Here is an 8,420-nt window from a genome sequence, read left to right as displayed (position 1 = left end):
TAATTCAACATATAACTTAATGACTCTAAACCTCTTTGTTCTCTTGAAATTTAGGTACCTCTGCACCATATCAATAAGGTAAAATGGTTCAAATTTCAACTCAATCCATCCAATCTCTATGCAATCATGAGGGAAAGGTTCTCCAATCTGTCTCCAACACTTGACAACTACTAAAATCTTAGCAATGCAAGACATTGCAACTCAGAAAAACTAAGAAAGAAAATCTGAGAACATGTAGGATAGCAGTGCAACCCAGGATGCTCTTGGATCAATAATAATAATATTATACTTGTTGTTGGTGGATGTAGCCTAGGGATTGAGTGAACCATGTTAAATATTGGTGTCTTATGTTCTCTTATATGTACTCTATTATTTTATGATATTGGTTATATTTGCATGTAACTATTATTTCTATCTAAAGTTAATCCTAACAAGTAGTATCAGAACCAAGTTGTGATCATTGTTTTTAGCCAACTATCATCATTTTTTTTAGCCAAACTGTCATCATTTTTTTTGGTGATCCTTTGTAGGAAGGTCTCACAGTTGAGTGGGAGTCTCATAGTTAAGTGGAAGTCTCACAATTGAGTGGAAGTGATGGTAGACAAGGGTACGCTGAGGGTTGACAAGTTTACTGGGAAAAATTTTCAATTATGGAAGATGCAATTTGAGGACTATCTCTATTGGAAGGATTTATCAAAGCCATTCGAAGGAAAAACTAAAAACTAGGGAACTATGACAAATGAGAAATGGGAGATTTTAGATAGAAAGGCACTTGGAAGCATTCGGTTATGCTTGGCACCATTAGTGAAATTTAACATTAAAAAAGTGAAGATGATGGAAGAGTTGATGGAAACCCTAGTGAAACTATATGAAAGCCCTTCACTTCAAAAAAGGTATTTCTCACGAAGCATTTGTTTAATATGAAGATGATAGAAGGTAGATCTATCGTAGATCATTTAAATGAGTTTAATACTATTACTAATCATTTATCTGCTATGGGTATTAATTTTGATAAAAAATTAGGGCTCTCTTGATTTTATGTTCTTTGCCTGAAAGCTAGAATGGCTTGGTAATGGCTGTGAGTAATTATGTTTCTCGATCTAATACCCTAAAATATGTTGATGTGATCAGTGTTATTTTGAGTGAGGAAGCTCGTAGAAAATCCTTAGGTGGATCTACATCAAGAAGTTCTTTGAACACACAAAGTAGAGGTAGAAAAATTAAGAGTGGAAATAATTGTAGAAATCATGAGAAATCAAGAGGAAAGTCAAAGGGCAAGAGGTCTCAATCTAGAGGACCAAGAGATTGTTGGTACTATGGTAAAATAGGGCATAAGAAGAAAGATTACTGGACTCAAAAGAACAATTAAGGAGATAAACCCAAAGGAAACAAGAAGGCAAATGTGGTAAGTAACAAACTTGAAGAGGATGCTTTGCTTCTATCTTTAGAAAGTGTTGATGGTTCATGGGTTGTAGATTTTGGTGTTTCATTTCATGCTACACCTCATAGAGATTATTTCATTGATAATGTCCAAGGGGATTTTGACCTTGTTTTATTTGGGGGATAATGAACCCTTTTAGATTTTTGGAAAGGGAAAAGTTAAGATTAAGTTGCAGAGTGGGAATCATTGGTGACTACATGAGGTAAGACGTGTTTCGAGGCTAAGTAAGAATTTAATTTCAATAGGAAAAATCAATGATGAGGGTTATGTAGTTATTTTTAATGATAAAAATTGAAAGGTTTCAAAAGGTTCCTTTGTAGTAGAAAAAGGTGTGAAAGTAAGCACCTTATATCTTTGTACAAGTCATATTTTTCCTTCCACTTTTATTGTTTCGAAAAAAAATGAATGTTCAAGAATAGTTGCTACAGTTAAGTAGGGAGAAAAAATAGTTGTTGTAGATTATAATACAACACTATGGCACAACAAACTTGGGCACATGAGTGACAAAAGTATGAATGTACTTCATTCAAAGCAAGTTTTACTAGGTCTAAAAGGTGTCAATGTGGATTTATATGAAAGTTGTGTGTATGGAAAATTAAAGAGAGTGAGTTTTGTGAATACTGGGAAGGAAAATAAAAGTGATAAATTACAGCTTGTGCATATAGATGTGCGGGACCAGCTCAGGTATCTTCTCTTGGTGGCTCTCATTATTATGTTACATTTATTGATGATGCAATTAGAAAAGTATGGCTTTATTTCCTTAGATAGATATATGATGTACTTCAAACTTGTAAGAAATGGAAATGCTTGGTTGAAAATGAGACTAGAAATAAATTAAAATGTCTCAGATCTTATAATGGTGGTGAGTATTACAGTCATGAATTTGAAGATTACTGCTCTACTAATGATATTCATAGATAGAAAATTGTTCCAACGACTCCACATAAAAATGTAGTGGTTAAACACATGAACAGGACTATAATAGAGTGTGCAAGAAGCATGAGGTTGCATGCAAGGTTTCCCTTAAACATGTGGGGAAGGCTATAAATATTACTATATATTTGATTAATAGAGGTCTTTCTACTTCTCTAGACTATGATATTTGAGAGGAAACATGGACTGGTAAGAAGGTGAGTTATTCTTTTCTCAAAACCTTTGGTTGTGAAGCATTTTCTCATATAGATTCTGAAAATAGAACAAAGCAAGAAGCTAAGTCAAAGAAGTGTAATTTTTGGATATGGTATTAATGAATTTGGTTATAGGCTTTAGGATTTTGAAAATTATAAAATTATAAGAAGTAGGGATGTCATATTCAATGAGAAAGTGTTGTACAAAGATTTGTTATAGCAACATGAGAAGAAAGAAGATGATTATGTAGTGTTGAATGATACTCCAAAAGCTGATGTTCCAACAATTCCTCATGATCTGCAACAACTGCAACAAAAAATACTACACACCCCAGTGAATGTTAGACAATCAACAAGGCTAAGTAGACCTCCCAAAAAAATTTCTCCTTCTTTATACTCTATAGTACTTACTGATGTTGGTGAACCTGAATGTTATGATGAAGTTGTGTAGGTGGATACAAAGATTCAGTAGGATTCTACAATGAAAAATGAAATGGACTCTTTGCTAAAAATTAAGACTTGAGATTTATGCAAGTTGCCTACAGGTAAAAGGGCATTACAGAATAAGTGGATTTATATATTAAAGAAGAGGATGGAGGTAAGAAAGTATTTAAAGCTAGGTTAGTTGTAAAAGAATTTACACAAGAAAAGAGCATTGATCTTGATGAGATATTTTCTCTTGTTAAAATGACATCTATTTGCACTATTTTAAGTATTGTGGCTACTAAGGATTTGCATTTGGAGTATCTTGATGTTAAAACAACCTTCCTTCATGGTGATTTGGATGAAAAGATATATATAACACAACCATAGTGATTTGAGGTCAAAGTTAAGGAGAAATTAGTGTGCAAATTGAAGAAAAGCTTATATATTTTGAAGCAAGCACCTTAGCAATGGTATCTAAAATTTGATAGGTTTATGCAAGAGCATGGATATAGCAAGTGTCACTCAAATCATTATGTTTATTTTAAGAGGTTGGATGATAGTAGCTACATTATTTTATGTTTATATGTTGATGATATGCTTGTAGTTGGGTCTAACATGGATCATATTAAGGGGTTGAAATGCCAGTTAGCACATGCATTTGCTATGAAAGATTATGGGGCAGAAAAACAAATTCTTGGTATGAATATTTGTAGAGATGGGAAGAACAAGAAATTAACATTATCTTAGGCTAATTATATTGTGAAGGTGCTGCAACATTTCTCTATGGAGAATGCTAAAGCTGTCAGCACACCTTTACCTAGTCATTTGAAGTTGACTAAGGAGATGTGTCCCAAGACACAAGAAGAGGAGGACAATATCTCTAAGGTACCTTATCTTATAGCTATATGAAGCTTGATGTATGTTATGGTATGTACTAGGCCAGATATTGCATATGCAGTGGGAGTCGTTAGCAGCTATATGAGTCATCCAAGAATTGAGCATTGGAATGCAGTCAAATGGATTCTCAAATATTTGAGAGGAACATCTAGTAAGTGTTTACATTATGGGGGCTCTACTACTGATTTACAAGGATATGTTGACTCATATTTAGTAGGGTAGTACTATAGGTTATGTATTTACTATTGGTGGGGTAGTAGTGAGTTGGGTTCCTCAATTACAGAAGGTTAATGCTTTATCCACTACTGAGGCAAAGCATATTGCTGCTATAGAGGCAGCCAAGGAGATTATATGACTTTAGCTCTTCTTAGAAGAATTGGGACACCCTTAGAAGGATAATTATTTGTTTATAGATAACCAGAGTGCCATTCATCTTGCAAAGAATTTAGCTCTGCATTCAAAGAAAAAACATATATAGTTGTGGTACCATTTCATTCAATCAATTTTGGATGATGGACAACTAAAGATGGAGAAGGTACATACAGATGATAATCTAACATATATGTTAAGGGAGAAGCTAAACTCCATTTCAAATTCAGTTGGTCTTCTAGACTAAATAGAATAAAATGATAGCAGAATCTAGGTTAGTTTGATATTCTAGTGGGACCTACAGGTTTAGCAATGTTATGATCAATCTCCAAGTGGGAGGTTATTGTTGTAGCGCTTGATTAGTCTCCACATGGGAGATTATTGTGATATGGAGCCTAATCAGACTTGGAGGTTTATTTGACATGGTTTTCTCCCCATATTATTTCTATGGGGGGTTTGGGGGCAGTACCCCCAAGACAGGGTCAAAGGGTAGCACCCCTGTAAGGTGCACTTCTTGTCATAGTACAATGTGGGTCGAGGGGCAATGCCTTGCCAAAAATGACCTTATATTGTAAAAGGTGTTGGATGCTATTTTTCTATTATTCTAGCCCTACTTTTGTAAGTGACAAAAATTTTGTATAAAAAGACTTAGGATAAGAGATTTTCATAATGTGTGATGTGAAAATTGGTCCTTGCAGTGGTATTGAGCTATAAGGGATTACAGATTATAATCAAGTTGCAATCACTGGATAACAATAGTATTGGACTTGATGTTGGTGGACATAGCCCAGGGATTGGGTGAACCACATTAAATCTTGGTGTCTTGTGTTCTCTTATATGTGATCTATTACTTTATGATATTGGTTATATTTGCATGTAACTATTTTTTTTCTGAGGTTAATCCTAGCACCATGTTTGCATGATCTCCTTCCTCCATATCATCTTCTTCATCAAGAATTTTGAAATGGCCCCACTGAAATTTAGGTCAAAAAATTCCTCTCATTCTAATACATGAAGGCAATACACCATTGTTTTTTTGTTGATTAAAATCAATACTGTGTCATCAAGTAGAATAATCTACTTGGTTTCTAGATTGTAATGGTGAACACATTCATAAATGAGCTCTAGGGCTTGAACCACAACCTGGAAACTAGTAGCTTTGACCAAACCAAATCCTCAAACCTTCTTAGTAATTGGATGGATGTGTTCAAACTTTACTCTCTTTTGGAAGTCTTCATATCATAGAAATAGAGGGATGTGTCTGTGAAGTTTTGCAGTTGAAACTTGATCTTGATCCCAAACAAATTGTCAAAACCCATGAACTTGGTGGCCATAGTTTACAAATAGGAATTGGAATAAAAAATTGAATGAGACAAAAAACTACTATGATTACTGGCTTTCAAAATCCATGCAATTTGATAGAAATGAGGAATCAAGGAAACAAAGGAGCTTATTCAAGTGTTTGTGTGTTTTTATATAAGGGCCTTGATTCAGCTGTTAAACTTCATAACTCACACCACATAAGTGATAACTTAAGGAAATACCCATTAAAAATAAATTCAAAGGTTAAATGGATATTTAAAATTCTTTTCACTATTCCATTGGTTGTAATGGTAACTTTATATTAACTCGTTATTTACTTTCTATTTTCCTTTAGTTTCATAAAATTGCCCTTGGAGTACTCTATTGATGAGAATCTGCCAAGTGAGATCGTGAACACATCTTCTCTCTACAATAGTTTGTTTCGTTCCAATATCACCCTAACATGGGCTAGATTCAATATGGGAGCCAAATTTGACCTATTGACTTGATTTCTCTGCATAGTCAAAAAATTTCCTTCATGGGTTGGAAACCCGCCGAGGAGAAGGCATTTTCCATTTTTCTACTAGTGCTTCCTTATTGGTTGAATCTCTAATAAATACATTTCTAGTTGTTTAGGATGTTTAATTAGGGTATATTTATCCACTTAGATGTCACTTAGAAACTTGTGTTTCACTTTTATTTGTTTTGTGGAAAATTGTCTTCATAGGTCAAAAACTCGTCGAAGAGAGGATGAACTAAGGTTTTCCACCAAGGCTTTATACCTGAGTGTCATTCAATCTAGATTATGCTTGGGAGTCTGATCTTAGATTTGAACATTGATTTGCCTAAAAATCCATGCCCTTTGAATATCTTTAAGCTAGATGCAACTTCAATCAAGCTCCTATGGAAAATCCCCTTCATGGGTTGAAAACCCATTGTGGAGAAGGCGACATGATATTTTCCACCAATGCTTATTTTATCAACCATTGATATGAGATGAAGTTGCTTCACTTGACCATCGATTCTCGGAGACATGTAAATTTTAGAGAACTTTCAAGAACATGGGAATGAAATAGTGAATATGATTCATCTATAATGAGTGAAAATTGATCTCTATTGGATTGGGTATTATACTTACCTAACAAATTACAAAATAGAAACAACAACCCACCCAAATTTGTAGATAGAGAGAGCATTTTGGGAAAATTTGATAAAGAGTGCCTAGCCATTAGGAATCTAGATCTAGACTCAAACATTCACTGGAACAAAACTGACTTCATCTAAAATTGCAGAGCTTGACTTTGCCAATAAATTAGAAAACAAAAGTGGGGCAACAAAGTGAAATGTTATGCACATTGTTACGTAAAATTTTTTTTATCTTCATCTGTAGGCACTACATCGAATTCTATGCCCTATATTTTTTGTTATTATTGTTAGTTTTGAATGTATGATTTGATTAAACAAAATTTTTTGCAACATTATATATAAATTTTTTATATGAAATTTTATTGCTCCTACTTACAAGTTGAGACTGAAGATTCATATAGCCAGTAGAGCCAAGTTTTAGTCGGCCAACCTTTTGTAGTCTCACTTTTGTAGCCTTTGATGTGTCCTGTAGTCTATGAAAAGTTTGGAACATGTTAGATTATATATTTACAAAGATATCTAATTAGTGCATGACTACATTCTACTTAATACTATCATGACATATTTTCTTTTTTCCTTTCTAGTTCATTTCCTTTATCATGTAGCCTTATCTCTTTTGCATCTTCTATTATTTCATTCCATTCCATCAATGGAATCAAAGGAGGATGGTCGTACTTTGGGTTATCCTTTAGACCCCTTCTATATTGGTCCCTCATATTATTTATATGTTTGGATGCTCTTTTTGTTAGAGTAAATAATTAATTTACTAATTATTTATTCTATTTACTTAAGCTTACTTAGGTAAATGCATTTATTTATTAGTTGTAGTCTAGGAGTTAGTTATAAGTTGTTGACAATACGGGAGTTTGTTCTCTCCTATGTCATACTTATCCTCTCACATTGTTCGAGGACTTTCCACCTTATGTGGATGTATGCTTAGTTGTCACACTTATCTCCTAGCATCTTCTAGCTCATTCTGGAAGATTCCTTGAGCTCTTTATATCCGGGCTCCCTCATTGTATTATCATAACAACAATACATTCTCATTGTAAATACAATTTCATTGTTTTTGCATACTTTTTGTCTCTCATGTCCGTTTAGGGTATTTCCCTTGCTCCACATTCTTCCTTCCTTAGCTTCCCTTTGATAGATTTTTGCATGCAGGTGATCTTGGGCATCTTCTGAGTTGGATTTCATCAACTCCAACACTTTTGAGAAGTAGGGTAGTGTCAAAATTGGTTTTTCCAAAAGGGTCCTCAAAAGATGCAATGAGCTAATTTTTTTAATTCAGGACCCTGTTCATTCTACCTTTAAAAAAAAAATAAAAAATTATTAGATCAATAACTTTAATATAGTACAATAAATGGAAGAAAAGAAAAATATTGTACCAATGATATGAAACTACGTACCCTTTATGTATGGTGGGTCCAAGTAGCTTCAATGTCATATCAAAAAATGATGAAAGAAACATTATTTCCTACAAAAACATCATGGGATTATTAGTCCAAAGTGAGTAATGTATAAGTAAACTACAATTACACTATAAATAATAACAATTTTAAACCACCTAAAAGCTTTCATAATTTTAACAAAAACATAGTTTTCTTGTTTAGCAACAATGTCCCCGCAAATGAACCAATACTAGTCACACAGGCTGCTCTAGGAAATGGTTCAACTTCACTATTACTAGCCTCTATTGTTCTATCAATTGA

Source organism: Cupressus sempervirens, chromosome 8 (genome assembly GCF_028749045.1).
Source record: "Cupressus sempervirens isolate cs-2001-9-10 chromosome 8, ASM2874904v1, whole genome shotgun sequence".
NCBI classification, from domain to species: domain Eukaryota; kingdom Viridiplantae; phylum Streptophyta; class Pinopsida; order Cupressales; family Cupressaceae; genus Cupressus; species Cupressus sempervirens.
This window is presented reverse-complemented; position numbering follows the sequence as displayed.